The sequence below is a fragment of the Prionailurus bengalensis genome, chromosome F2 (assembly GCF_016509475.1).
Source record: "Prionailurus bengalensis isolate Pbe53 chromosome F2, Fcat_Pben_1.1_paternal_pri, whole genome shotgun sequence".
Lineage (NCBI taxonomy): Eukaryota > Metazoa > Chordata > Mammalia > Carnivora > Felidae > Prionailurus > Prionailurus bengalensis.
In genome coordinates this window covers 4,768,331-4,783,946 of record NC_057353.1, presented here as the reverse complement: position 1 = coordinate 4,783,946, position 15,616 = coordinate 4,768,331, and the positions used below count along the sequence as shown (strand labels likewise).

The 15,616-nt window shown below is 42.4% G+C and overlaps 1 long non-coding RNA gene across 4 annotated transcripts in view; it reads right to left on the bottom strand.

The window, feature by feature from the left end:
• The window catches only part of LOC122495406, a 244,766-nt gene that overhangs the window by 157,018 nt on the left and 72,132 nt on the right, over positions 1 to 15,616 (bottom strand). For all 4 annotated transcript variants that reach the window (XR_006300436.1, XR_006300435.1, XR_006300434.1 and 1 more), the window contains exon 3: positions 682 to 747. This is a non-coding gene — a long non-coding RNA (uncharacterized LOC122495406). The remainder of the gene's footprint in view (positions 1 to 681; positions 748 to 15,616) is intronic.

Genomic DNA, 15,616 nt, shown 5'->3' with positions numbered 1-15,616 from the left:
GTAAAGCATTTATCCTGCCTGAAGAGAGGTCTGATCTTTGCCCCCAGCCTCTGGGAGATAACCTCTACGTTGGAGTTTCTAGAGCAATAAGAGTCTCTTGTCATTCATGGTGGACCCCTCAAACAACAATGACAGTTTATGCTAAAATGGTGATGAATGGTGGATGCATTGGACCACTGGTATCAGCCCAGCCTCTGGGAAAGTGGTCAGGATTAGAGATTGAATTCAACCGTTGGGCAATCAATCAATTAATCATGCCCATTTGTCTAAGTCCCAATAAAAACTGTGGACACTGAACTTCAGGCAAGTTTCTCTGGTTGGCAACACTCCATGTGTCACATAATGATGCCAATAGGGTAACACATCCTGAGGTCAATGGAAGCTTTACATTTGGAATCTTTCCAAAAATGTTTGATATATAATAATATATAATAATTAACCAGTTCTCTACAGATAAACATATGTATATATGTGGTTCTCAGAATAGTTTTGAAACATAATAAAACTATGCATTTGTATGTGCTTTTCAGTTTTCAAAGTGTTCTTACATTCATTTCATTTATTGCTCAAAATACTCCTGAGGCTTAGCTGCTTCTGATGGCAAATCATCGTTCTTTTATGATAGGTGATTCTGAAAATTCTAGATAGACCAACAGACAAATAAATCAACAGAGTGCTCACCGAATCATGGAGTCTTTCCCTTGGAAACGATCCTACAGACCATGCCATTGACAGTTCATTTTAAGCCTGAAAGATAAAGAAAGTTATCCCATATCAAATATTCTTCCACAACACCAAGCTACTATTCACATATCTGTAGAATAGGTTTTTAAAGTAAAATGACCTAAAGAAAACACTATTTTCCTCCTGGCACCCATTATAAAAGTGAGAACCCATTCCAATGGAGAGTTTTTTCTCAACCACAATGGCGGTGAAGAGACCTAGGGATTTTGGCTGTGCGCACTAGCTCTACATCATAGGTAGTTACACAAACAGGGGGGTTTGGTGAGTAAAATCATCGGTTTGGGGCAGAGCTGGACCCAGGTTTCCCTCTTAGTCATCTGCTTACCAATTGGTTCCTTAGCTGGTTATCTGACCACTCAGCCCCACTTTCTTCATCTACATAATGGGGTGTATAAAAGTAGCAATTATCTTAAGAGGATGTTGAGAGGACTAAAATGAAATCATCCCCATAAAGTATCATCTGACACAGTGCCAATGATATAGCAAGAGCTCGGTAAATGTTAGTTATATATGTTGGCACCCAATGTTTTCCTAACTTCAGGATCTCTGAAACCTTTCACTCGAACTCAAATTACAGAGTTTCCACGTAAGCCATTCTACGTTTTTGCTTCTTCTGGAAAATGACCCTCTTCCTTTGAGTACTCACAAAATTTGGTCAAATCGATTAGTGCCAGGTTTAAAGCTATAGGGTTCTCGACACCTAATGAGCATAAGTATAAGCTGAGAAACGTAGATATTAATGCAGATACTTGGGGCCCCCTATACAGAGATTACAATTCAATTTGTTTGAGGTACAGCCTAAATATCATTAGTTTTTACAGTTTCTTAGGTGATTCTAATGTATAGGCAGAAGTATGAAACCAATACTCTAATTTATTACAGGTTCTATAATTTAAATTTTAAATTTAAGGCTTTATAGTTAAAATCTGACCTTTGCATAGGGAAATAAAATGCAGTCAACAGAAACTATCCCTAAGGAAACTCTGATGTTGGACTTATAATCAAAACTTTTTTTTCTAGGGGTGCATGGGCGGCTCGGTTGACTTCTGCTTGGGTCACAATCTCACAGTTCATGAGTTCAAGCCCCACATCAGGCTCTGTGCTGACAGCTCAGAGCCTGGGGCCTGCTTCAGATTCTGTGTCTCCCTCTTTCTCTGCTCTTCTCCTGCTTGCTCTCTGACTCTCTCTCTCTCTCTCTCTCTCTCTCTCTCTCTCAAACATAAATAAACATTAAAAAAATTTAAAAAACAAAACGCTTTTTTTTTAGTTTATTTATTTTCAGAATGGGGGGAGGGGCAGAAAGAGACAGGTAGGGAGAATCCCAAGCAGCCTCCATTCTGCCAGTGGCAGATCCCAATGCAGGGCTTGAACTCATGAACTGTGAGATCATGACCTGAGCTGAAACCAAGAGTTGGGCGCTTAACTGACTGAGCCACCTAGGCACCCCATTACTAAAAGATTTTAAATCAAGCCCAATAGATATGTCAAAGAACTAAAGGATACAATTTTGAAAGAAACAGTTCATGACAGTGTTGCCCTACCAAATGGAGACTACCAGTAGAGAGAAATTGCAAAGAAAGGACCAAATAGAAATTCTGGACTTGAAGAGTATAACTTAAATGAAGAAAAAAAAACAAAACAAAAACAAACAAACAAAAAAACCCACTAGACTTAACAGTAGATCTCAATGGCAGAAGAAAGACTCAGAAAAGTTGAAGATAACTGTCTAAGGAAGACAAAAAAAAAAAAAAAAAACTAAAGAAAAATGAAAAGCACCTCAGAGATCTGTGAACACCTGAAAACATGGCAACTTATACATAATGGAGTTCCTGAAGGAGAAGGGGAAGTGAAAGAGGCAAAAGGAACACTTGACGGAAAAAAAGGGCTGAAAACTTTCCAAATTCATAAGAACACCAATTATTTAAGAATTTCTGCCAACCCCAAATAGGATGGACTCAAAGATATTTGCACCTCAAAACATCAGAGCCAAACTGTCAAAAACAAAGGCAAAAAGAGAATCCTGGAAACAGCAAGTGAAAAGAGATTCATTCTGTACAAGGGAGCCTCAACAAGATTTATGGCTGACTTCATCAGAAGCTATGGAAGCCAGAGAGCAGTGGGATGACACATTCACAGTGCTGAAAGAAAACTGTCAAGAATTCTGTGTACAGCAAGATGATTCTTCAAGGTGTAGGAGAAATTCAGATATTCCCAGGTAAAGAAAAACAGCGAATTTATCTCTAGCATTCTGCACTACAAGAGATACTAAAGGGAGTCCTTCAGGTTGAAATGAAAGACATCATGGGGCGCCTGGGTGGCGCAGTCGGTTAAGCGTCCGACTTCAGCCAGGTCATGATCTTGCGGTCCGTGAGTTCGAGCCCCGCATCAGGCTCTGGGCTGATGGCTCAGAGCCTGGAGCCTGCTTCCGATTCTGTGTCTCCCTCTCTCTCTGCCCCTCCCCCGTTCATGCTCTGTCTCTCTCTGTCCCAAAAATAAATAAACGTTGAAAGACATCAGCCAGTAACTCAAATCCGTGCATATAAAGAAAGAGCACGAGTCCTGACCACAAAGGGGAACGTGATGGGCAAGGTACGTGTATTTTTGCATGCAATTCTTCCCTACTTCTATCGGCCCTAAAATATATTTACGGGGAGCCTGCGGGGAGGGGGGGGGTTCAGTCAGTTAAGTGTCCTACTCTTGATTTCAGCTCAGGTCATGATCTCACATTTTGTGAGATCAGGCCCCGCATCAGGTTCTGCACTGAGAGTGGAGCTTGCTTGGGATTCTCTCTCTCCTGCTCTCTCTGTCCCTCAAAATAAATAACCGCTCTCCCGCGCTCTCTCTCTCTCTCTCTCAAAATAAATAAACTAAAAACATTTATATTTCCATAAAGCAATAATTTTCAAATGTATTAATGGGCTTATAATGCATATATTTATAATTTTAATGTCAATGATTACACAGAGGAGGGGAGAGAAAAGAGTGCTATACCAGGGCAAAGTTTTCACATAGTATTGAAATTAATATTTTTATTTATTTATTTATTTTTTCAACGTTTATTTATTTTTGCGACAGAGAGAGACAGAGCATGAATGGGGGAGGGGCAGAGAGAGAGGGAGACACAGAATCGGAAACAGGCTCCAGGCTCTGAGCCATCAGCCCAGAGCCCGACGCGGGGCTCCAACTCCCGGACCGCGAGATCGTGACCTGGTTGAAGTCGGACGCTTAACCGACTGCGCCACCCAGGCGCCCCTGAAATTAATATTTTTAAACTGAGGACACTAATTGTAATTTCTAGGGCAACCACTAAGAAAATAACTTCTAAAAACACAGTAAAAGAAATAAGTGATTTAAAATGGTACAACAGGAAATACCTGTTTACCCTAAAAGAAGGTACTAGTGGACAAATAAGGGGAAAGAGATGTGACACGTAAAGAAAACATACAGAAAATGGCAAAAAGAAATCTTACCTTTCAGTAATTATGTTAACTGAAAATTGATTCACCACTCCAATTAAAAGGCAAAGATTGGCAAAATAGATTTTAAAAGCATTATTCAGCTATAAGCTGTTTGCAAAACACACAATTTCGTTTCAAAGAGACAAACTGGTTGAAAGTAAAGTTTAGGAAAAATATAGTGTGAGAACGGTAATCAAAAGAAATATTGGGGGCGCCTGGGTGGCTCAGTCGGTTAAGTGGCCGACTTCGGCTCAGGTCACGATCTCGCGGTCCGTGAGTTCGAGCCCTGCATCAGGCTCTGTGCTGACAGCTCAGAGCCTGGAGCCTGTTTCAGATTCTGTGTCTCCCTCTCTCTGACCCTCCCCTGTTCATGCTCTGTCTCTCTCTGTTTCAAAAATAAATAAACGTTAAAAAAAATTAAAAAAAAAAAAAGAAATATTGGGTGGCTATACTAATACCACAGAAAATGGACTTAAGGCAAAAACGGTTACTAGAGATACAGGACGTTTTGTAATGATAAAAGGATAGACTATTCGGGAAGACATATAACTGCAGATAAGAAAGTAAAATAATAATGAATAGGTAATTTCATAGAGACAGAAGAGTTGCCAGAAGCTGAGAGGAAATAATGGGCATGTGGTATCATTTTGTGGTTATAAAGTATGTAAAATTAGAATATACTATGAATAAACTGCGCGAATATACTAAAAAATACTGAATCGCACACTTCAAAAGGGGGAACTCCGTGATACGTGAATTATGTCACCATAAACTTGTTATAAAAACCAAAAAGCAAAGGTTTCTAACATGTTGCTGTAGTCCCATTGTTCTCTGTTCAGTAACTTAGGGACGTTGGCATAGCATAACTACAGTGCCAGCTTCATCGTCCTCAGTGACTCTGTCCTTAAACCCTTGTAGAGATAAAGTGAGCTCCATTCACCTTTGCTAAATAATAGCTAATGGGCTAAAGAGTTGTCACATGTTTCAGCTGTTGACCAGGCGTGGGAAAGTGAAACACGGAATTCTTAGGACCTTCTGTGGAGAAAAACATACTGAAGCAGCGATTGAAAGACCAACTGTTTGCATGATATTACCTTGTAGCCTCTCTAAGTCACCTCTGACTGAGCAGTTGGTCTACTTCCAAGTTATCTACTTGAGAGAAGAGGAGACTGAGGATCCACTGTGATTCTTCGATATTGCCAGACCGACCGTTTCTAGTGGACGCTGTTCATGGCAGAAATCGAATCAACGGCATATTTTCAACCACGTGGCGAATAACCAGATGCAAAATACGACCCTATAAGAGGCATCACCTAAGTGAAGCAGCATACTTGGAACTTACTTATCTTAATGAAAACTACCCTCTTGTGTATTTCTAAATTTCTTAAGACAGGTGGGAGTGTAGAACCCCTGGGTAAGAATATACATATCTACATATATGCTATATGTATGGGAGGCTCCCTTATGAAATGTGACCTTACTTACATTTCTAAATGCCTTCACCTGATTAATGCCAAAGTTGTTTCACTTTCATGTCATAGTACCCTGGCAGCGGTGAATTCATACTCAGAAAAAGCTCATGTGATACTTCTGTGATATGGAAATATCTTCCTTGTTATAGTAAGCATTGGCTGCATACTAAAGCCCGCTCAGCAGCTGGGATGATGTAGGGAGAACCATTCTGGTGTCTGTCAGTTGTCCATGAAAATTGAGAGTCTGTGTGCCCTCAAGGTTTCTATTTTTTAGGAGCACTAAACACTCACTGGAATTTTATTTATTTTTTTTTAATGTGTATTTATTTATTTTTTTAACGTTTATTTATTTTTGAGACAGAAAGAGACAGAACATGAACAGGGGAGGGGCAGAGAGAGAGGGAGACACAGAATCGGAAACAGGCTCCAGGCTCTGAGCTGTCAGCACAGAGCCCGACGCGGGGCTCGAACTCACAGACCGTGAGATCATGACCCGAGCCGAAGTCGGACGCCCAACCGGCCAAGCCACCCAGGCGCCCCTAATGTGTATTTATTTTTAAGAGAGAGACAGAGCCTGAATGGGAAAGGGGCAGAGAGAGAGGGAGACACAGAACCCAAAGCAGGCTCCAGGCTCTGAGCTGTCAGCACAGAGCCCAACACGGGGCTCAAAGCCACGAACCAACTGTGAGATCATGACCTGAGCAGAAGTCAGATGGGGAACCGACTGGGCCACCCAGGCACCCCTAGAATTTTAAATAATAGAGGAACCAACCGACATAGTGGAAACAACGGTTGTATATTCCCTGATAATTTGATACTGGGATCGTTTTACATTGCTGCAGCGCGTACAATAAAGCAATGGCTGATCAAACTTTGTATATGAGGCGCCGCGTGTCGGGAAGTACAATCCCCTTGCGACAGCTTTATCAACATTCAATCTGCAGTGCAGCTATGACTGCAAACAGCAATGCTTAGGCAGCTCTCCCCTCCCAGCTTCCTGCACACGTTGCCCAAACGCACACCCTGGTGAGTTCACCAGATCACCTTATCTGAACCCTCCCCCTCTCTAACTCCTTCCTATGCTTTACTTTTTCTTCCCGGAATTAGCCCCATCTAAAACTGTTATTAACATTTTTCTTACTTGCATGTTCCTTTCCTCCTCCCCTATTAAACTCCGCATGCAGAGATTTTTCTTGTTCATGACCTCCAGCACGAGAACAGCACCTGCACATTGTAAGCACCCAGCAATGTATGTGCTGGATGAATAAATAAACGTTCATTTCGGGCTCTGAATGCACAGCGGCGTAAACTTTCCCAGCTCCCTAGTTTTGCATAAACGTGAAAGTCAATGAATTTTTAGTCTTCCATCAGTCAGGAATTTGGGCTCCGTTGCAGGCAAACCTGTGTCCTCCCTTGGGACTCGCTGGTGAAAACCTCTGGACTCTAGAGGGTCATGGTTGTCGGGTTCGGCTATCCCGAAGCCTGGGCGTGTGACCCGGACCTTAGGAAGTCTTGGGTTCTAAGAGAAGATTTAATGCAAGTTCATGTCTCCAAGCTCAGAGTGAACCAGAAAAATACAGAGGCGTAATTGGTGGCAGTTAACATTTGGTGAAGAGAGTGATAGATTATATCTAAATGTTTGTGTTATTTTAAACCTCTCTCCTAATTGCATGTTATGTTCATTCCTAGTTGTGAGTGACACTTGCTTGGTAAAATCCCATCTGCTTTCTTCTGCCTTCCGGAGCAGCTGTGTGTTGCTAGAGGAAATTACAAACCAAGCTGAATGGTTTCACTTTAAATTCATGACCACAAAACCGAAATGGGCCCTTATGATGGCGCAGGACGCCCACTATGTTTCTTTAGTAAGATAATACTCCTCTACACCCCTCGGCAACGGTTTCAAACTTTTTTCTCTTTTTTCAATCTCCTCCCCATACATGTTTCACCGAGACTCTGGAAGCCATAAATTAGACACACTGTGCCTGCCCCATCTTTTTCCCCTTCTGTTACAGGAGAGAAAAAAAATGTCTTTCCTTGTTAGGGGCTGAATTACGTGCCCCTCCAAAGTTCACATATTGAAGCCCTAACCCCCATCACCTCGGAATGTGACTGCTATAGAATCAATGCTTGTACACCCTCCTCCGCATGTAAGAGGACAGAGCCCCATAAATGGGATTAGTGCCCTTAGAAAAGAGGCCCAAGAGAGCTCCCTTGCCCCTTTTGCCTGTGAGGACACAGTGGAAAGTGGGCCATCCGTGAACCAGGGAATAGGCTCTTACCAGACACGGACTCTGCCAGCACCTTGATCTTGGATTTTGAGCCTCCAGAACTACAGGCATGTTGTTTAAGCCACCTGGTCTATGGGACTTATTTCTTCAGATGAGTAGGTTTTATTTCCATGAAGATTATGCCTTGCATTTATTATAGTCCCGACAGCTTCCGGATCATTCCTATTCAGTGTACACTTGCTGTTCTGAATTGTGAATGTGGGGTCAGAAATTCTGGTAGAGCTGAGATTACTTTTACCTCTGGTACATTAAATGGGTAAAAACCATCCCATTTGTTGGAAGTATGAGCTTTACTCCCTAGGGAAGGGATAAGAAAGTCACAGGTAGTGCATTTGTCCAAGTCAGATTCAGTTTTTTCCTGGATTCCCATCCCACTGGGTTGGGAGCAGGTTCAACCAGGGACCTGGCAGGGAGTTTCTTCCCCTCCCCTCAGGGTTGAAGGAAAGTGTTTGGCTTCCCATGCCTTCCAGAACACTGGCCACCGCTAACATTCTCACTGTCCAAATCTGAAAATATGGAGCTCAAAAAACCTTGAGCTGAATTTGAAGACAGAGGTCTTTAGCAAAGCAAGCCCCCAGGATTGAAGTCTCCCAGGGACACCACACTGCTGTTTCCCTCTGAGATGACCCCCCTTCCATGGAGTCCTATACGGAAACCTCCTTGGCCCTCTTTTTCCCCCAGATCCCCTATCAGTAACATCTGCTTTGGTTCTCCTTCCGTTTTCAGTAGGCCTAGGTAGAATCTACTCGACTTTCCTCTAGGAGCCTACTTTAAAAATAAAGAAAACCTGTGACTTGGCCGAGCTTTTTTAATAAATGAGACTGGGGGAAGACAAAGTTCTAGGTATAGATGAAAGCAGGAAAGATATACAATTTTATTTGCTTAATCCAATAGGAATGTATTCAGTGCCCATTCTTTGCCAAGCACAGTTCTAGACATCAGTTGCAGCAGTTAGCTAAACAATATTCCTGCCAGCGTGAGGCTTACGTTTCACAGAGAAGACAACATATAAGAACATTCATTTATTCACTTATTCAATCAATGGTAGGTGCTTTGAAGAAAAGTAATGGGAAACAAATGAAGAAACAGCAATGAAAGTAAAACATAGACTGTAATGTCAGGGAAGTCTGAAGAGGTTGTCACATGAAAACCTGAACAAAACTATGGAAGAAGGACATGTAAATACAGAGAAGATAAAAATCATTCCGGGACAATGGAGCAGGGAAGCCTCAAGGTTCTCATCTTGGCTTGCTCAAAGACCAGCAAGGGAGCCAGCATGGCTCGAGGGAGAATATTTGGGGCAAAGAGACTGGAACTTCACTCAGGTTCCCATCAGGGAGAGATCTGTAGGTCAGAGGTGGAACTCTCAATGTGTTCTAAGTGCGATAGAAGCCTTGGGGAGCATTCGTTTAATTGCTGCTTTGGGTGTTTGTATGCAGATATCACTAAAGCTGGCCAAGTACAGAGAAGTGTCTTTTGCAAAATCTTAGTCATTCCACAGGGTAGCTAGGACTGGGGCTGGGGGCGTGGCGGCAAGGATGTGATGTTCATTTCACAGCGTGGATCCATTTTCATCCTTTTGTTGGACAACTAGTACACCCTTCAAATCAAGAAGGGAGCATTTTTCCTGACAAAATTTCTTGAAGTATCCTATTAAAAACTTCCCTCCCCTATTTTATCCTTTTTTTTTTTTTTTGGTCGTGGTGCATCTGAAACACCTATTACTTTGATGTTGGACCTCCCATAATTATCTCCTAATTTTCATACATTTCCCTCTTATTTTGCTTCTCTCTTTTTTCGTTGAGAGATCATTGACATATAACATTGTATTAGCCTCAAGTGTACAAAATAGTGATTTGATATATGTATACGTTGTGAAATGATCACCACAATAAGTTAACACCCATCACCTCAGGCACATAATGGTAATTTTTTGTTCTTGTGATGAGTACTTTTAAGATCTGCTGCCTTAGCAACTAAACTATACGATTCAGTATTGTTAACCATAGTCACCACGCTGTATGTTACATCCCCTGGATTATTTATCTCTTAACTGGAAGTTTGTACCTTTGGACCCTCTTCCCCGCCCCTCACCCCCACCTCCACCTCCAGCAACCACCAAGTTGTTCTCTGTATCTACAAATGCAGCTTTTTGTTTTGGTGTGTGTGTGCGTGTGTGTCTGCGTGTGTGTGCGTGTGCATGTGTGTGTGTGTGTGTGTGTTTTCAGGTTCCACATACAAGTGAGATCTATGGTATTTTTCTTACAGCAGCTCAAACGGTCTACAGCAGTAACTATATTTGAACATGGGGTCTTTATAGAGATAAGTTAAAATGAGTTCATTATAGTGGCCCTTAACTCAGGATGACTGGTGTCCTCATAGGAAGAGGACCTTGCATACACAGACATGCGCACACAGAGGAAGACCACATGAACACACAAAGAGAAGACAGGTGAAGGAAAGGGTCCTTCTCCCATAATCCTCAGAAGGAACCAAACCTGCTGTGACACCTTGATCTCAACTTCCAGCCTCCAGAACTGAGAAAATGGTTTTCTGTTGTTTAAGCCGCCCAGTCTGTGGCGTCTTGTCAGGGCGGCTCTAGGACACTAATGCGTTCCTTCCATCGTAATACGTACCAGAAGTCCATCTCTTCAACCGTGGTTTGGTGCTCATGCCTCTCTGTGTTCTCTTGCCACTGCTTTCTGTTGTCCACTCTCCCTTGAATCACCAATCGTATGTCTTAAGTACCAACTATAGAAAATGCCTCTTCAATTTTATCATTTCAGCCCAGAACGCTCAAGTCTAGACTCCTTTGTTTGACTGCTTACTTGACTTTTCCATTGAAATATCTTTGCAAATACTTCAAAGTAATCTTTTCAAAATAGAAAATTCTTTTCTTCTACACATAACTCGTATTCCCCAATTTTTCCCACCAGCTTCTTGAGCCCTTAAATCAGAGCCCTTGTGATCACTCTTGACTGCTGACTGTCTTTGCCTATCAGATCCTTCCATACCTATCAGTACATTCCATCATCAGCAGACTCTTCGCCTAAAAGATACGTGCCATAACATTCCTCTCTCTCTCTCTCCACTACCATTCACTAGTTTAGGTCACTCGTGCCTCTCACCATAAAGGTTTATCACACCAAGAACTTACTAACTGGTCTCTACCCCGCCCCAGCCAGTTTTCTACACAGAACCCAGAATGGAATTTTTAGTACTTAAATCGGACCATGTTGTTTCCCTCGTCAGAGTCCTGATGTTCCTTCCCCAAGCACATAAATTTAAATCTCTGGACCCAAGGTCCTGCAGATGTGGCCAGTGCCCACCTGCATGACCTCTTCCCTTTGACGCTTTGTTTGTGCCCTACCCCAGACAGCCTCCTTCATCCCATTCAGGACCCTTGCATAAGTTTTTCCTTATATTCCATACGCCCTCTTACCCCCCACTCCACATATAGCCAGCTCTTTTTCATCACACAGGGCTGGGTTTATATGCTGCCTCCTAAGAGGGCTTTCTTGGCTATCTTCCATAGCATGTTCCCCTCCCATATTTCTTCTCAGTAACCTGGGTTGATTTTCATTTATAGCAAGACAATTTTTAGTAAATTTTTATATGTCTTTTTTTTTTCTCCAACTCTTCCACCTGAGTACCAGCTATGCAAGAGCAGGGACCATATCTGTCCGGTTTATCATTTTATCTCCAGCATCTACCACAGAACCTGATGAATAGCAGGTGATCAATAAATAGTAGGTAACAAAGAATACAAATTATAGAAAATGCATAAACCCTTGTTCTCCAAGCTCGTAGTTATCCATACCTATTTTTTAAAAACTAGGATTTCAGCCACTGATCCCTGAAGCTTCAAATGTATAAAATGATAACATACATCACATGTTCCACACAGCAAGCAGATCATTTACTATTTCCTGGCTACAAGCAGGAGGAGTCACAATGTACTAGGTTAAGACAAAGGGCCAGAAGTGGCAAGAAACCTCCACAAACTTGTTCTTCAAGAATAATCAGTGCCCTGGGTTGCATGAGATTAGTGTCCCCTATTATAATATCGTAAGTTGCATGAAAAAAGAGGTTACTCCAGTGTCTTGGTCCCAAAATTATGAAAATGTGATTCATTTATTACAAAGAGGTGGACAAATCTTAGACAAGTCAGTTGACGTTGCTTTTTATTTGATGTTCTGCCTAATGAGATGAAGGACAAAGTTTAGCTTTGCAATCAAAGCAAATTTCAGATTTGCAAGAAACACCTGGTTTAGCCCAGATCTTCTAGAAAGCAGAGCCAGAAAAAAGGATTAAGTTCCTAAAGCTTATTTGAGAGGTGCAAGCCCAAAACAGTGAGGTGAGGAAAAATGCAAAGCCAGGCAAAGAAATGTATGAGACACCGTGCGTATGACACATGACAATACTTCACATCAGCTGGAAAACAACCAGCCTGTCCACATGCAGGGCTCTGGGCTGTCCCCACTAGAGGGGAGGAAGGGTTTGTATATTTGCTCAGCTCCCTCCTGTGTACCATTTCTCATCATTCAAGGTTTGCTCTGCAGGCGGCTCATTCCCACACCCTGGCTCTTGTCCTCTGGGCAGGTGGGAGCCAATTCCCACATTACCTGGTATTCGTGCAGGTCTGAAAGTGGAAAGGCAACTCGGCATGGGTGAGGCACCAAGTGAGAGGAGAGGGAGTCAGAGAATCTGAGCTAGGACGAGCCTGCCTGTAATCAACAACTTTCTCTTTAACTTCCTCCAGAAGATATCATCCAGGGGTGCCTGGGTAGCTTAGTCCGTTGAGCACCCAATTCTTGGTTTCAGCTCAGGTTATGATCTCACCGTTCGCGGGATTGAGCCCACGTCAGGGTCCAGACTGACATCAAGGATCCTGCTTGGGATTCTCTCTCTCCCTCTCTTCTGGCTTCTCCCCCACCCTCAAAATAAATAAACTTTAAGAAAAAAAGTTTAAGGGGTGCCTGGGTAGCTCAGTCAGGTAAGCGTCCAACTTCGGCTCAGGTCATGATCTCACAGTTCATGGGTTCGAGCCCCGCGTCGGGCTCTGTGCCGACAGCTCGGAGCCTGGAGCCTGCTTCCGATTCTGTGTCTCTGTCTCTCTCTCTCTCTCTGTCCCTCCCCTCGCTTGCACTCTACTCCTCTCTCTCTCAAAAAGAAATAAACGTTAAAAAAATTTTTTTAACTAAAAAGAAAGAAGACATCATCCAAACTAAGATTTAGCACCTCCAGAATTAGTTACCTTCTTTTGTTGGGAAGTTTTAACTTTTCTTGAGCTCAAATCTCAGTCCTGACAGTCATGCTCTTACTGCTTTCATCTGTGCTCCCTTCACTAAGCGCAGGCAGGAGACCGAGCACATTACTGACATCATCTCATGTATTCCTTACACGAACCCTGTGAAGTTAGCACGGTTGTCCTCAGAACAGAAACGAGGGTAGTGAAGTTTAAATCATTTTGTAATGTTTATTTCTGAGAGAGAGACAGAGAGACAGAGAGAGAGAAAGGAAGCAGAAGAGGGGCAGACAGAAAGGGAGACACAGAATCCGAAGCAGCTCCAGGTTCCGAGCTGTCAGCACAGAGCCCGACGCGGGGCTCGAGCTCACGGACCGTGAGATCGTGACCTGAGCCGAAGCCAGATGCTCAACAGACGGAGCCACCCAGGCGACCCGAGGGTAATGAAGTTTAAATACATCAACTAGCAGAGACAAGTTTCCACAACTATCCAGGGATGAGCTGGCACATGAATCTGAGCTGCCTGACTGAGCTCAGACTGAACCGCTGTGTAGACTGTCACCTTTCACAGCCCTATTGCTCAGGATTCCTTCCCTGGATGACACAGAAGCTTATCATCTCGTCAAAATACAACCCCCTTCAATATTAGAGGTGGCTTTCATGGCCCAAGCTCTCTCCACAGCCATTCTTTACTTTTCATGATTGCCTTGGTCAAACTATGTTGGTCCTTTAAAGGTTCTTGGAGATCATCTCTTTATACAGCCATTTCCTGCCTTTAGGTACAAATGAGGAGAAAAGAAAGAGTCTTCCTCTGTTTTCTATTTTAATTTGGTCTTTCTGCAATTAATACCACACACACACACACACACACACACACACATACACACACACCACCCCTTAAATCTTTTCCGATGGCATCTAATACTAGAACCCGATATGGAAGAATTTACAGCTGTACTTCACAGCTTGCTTTTTTTACAGCATTTAGAAGTGTTTTTGTTTTCTAGCAGAATTATTAAGTGTTACTATATTAAATTCATTTACAATGCTTCTGTTTTGTTTCCAGAAAATTCTGATTTCTCAAGGGTTGGGTAAAACTAATTGCCAAACCCCAGGAAGAGAAAATTAATGTTAGAACAATATTTTCTGTTCTGTTTTTTTATTGGAAAAGTTAGAACTTCTCGTGGTCACAATTGTCATGGATTAAATCTCTGATAGATACAGCGTATTAAGTCATTTAAGGTAAAGTTTACATTTTAGAATGGAGAAGTACAGGAAATAGGGTACAGAGCTATGCAAACTTTGCTTTGAATCCCAGCTCTGTAACTTTTACTAGATGAGCGCTGTCAGGAAAACCACTCCAATTATCTAACCTTGCTTTTGGCAAATTGAGGGTAATGGTTTCTATCTCACAGGATTTGGGGGAAGACGAACATGAGATAACAATAGTTCTTGACTCAACTTTAATAGTCATTAAATGGACTCGTATTTTTCGTGATGGCTATTGTTAACATACTTTCATAACATAAAAGTAAGCAAGCTTTGTTGTCCTCAATATTACCCATTGTGAATGTTTTCATATCAAAGATATCAGATTCAACAATCAACACAGATTTTTTAGGCAAATTAATGCAAAATACTTCTATATAGCTGCATATTCAAAGACGTCCCCTGAGAAATACCAACACCCTGCATATACTGTTAGGTGTTCCATGAGAAACGTTCCAAAATTAACACATGTGGGAAACAACATGATATTCCCTCTCGAACGTTCACATGCACAATAGCATACTAAAGGCTCAGAGATTCCTTATGGGAAAGAACCTATTAAATTGTGCTAACCCAACGTATTTTGGAAATTACTTGGCCAGAAAATACATATCTTTCTCCATAGAGCATCTAGTACTGTCTCTCTCGACGCTGGTGTCACACGGGACCGAGCTTGGGAACACTTCATGGGAACATGTGAAGTGGGAGTAGCAATACCCACAAGGGAGGATCCGTGGAAGCGTCGTGTGGAAATAATCGTTTGGAGTGTGCTTCTCTGATGCTAAGGGACTCTGAGTCACAACATAATTATATGGCACTAGCACAGTTGCCTTACTCCAAGCAGTCATTTTCACGCAGATGACTGGTGCAAAATAAAACGGCACATTATGCACAAGGCAAAGAAGTGCACACCGCTATTGGCTCGGGCACTGTGAAAGCAGTCTGCTCGCTTTGGTGGTGCCCGGACGAATTGCGCTATGGTTTGTTTTTCAAAATATTGGTTTCATTTGTGAGTCTATATTTCGAACACTGGTTTGCCTTTTCAAAGCGAGCAGTCATGGCAGGACACTGCAGGAATTTTGTGAAGGCACTTCCTGCTTCCTAGCCGAGCAGTGAAGGTGTGCAGGCGAAGGCAGG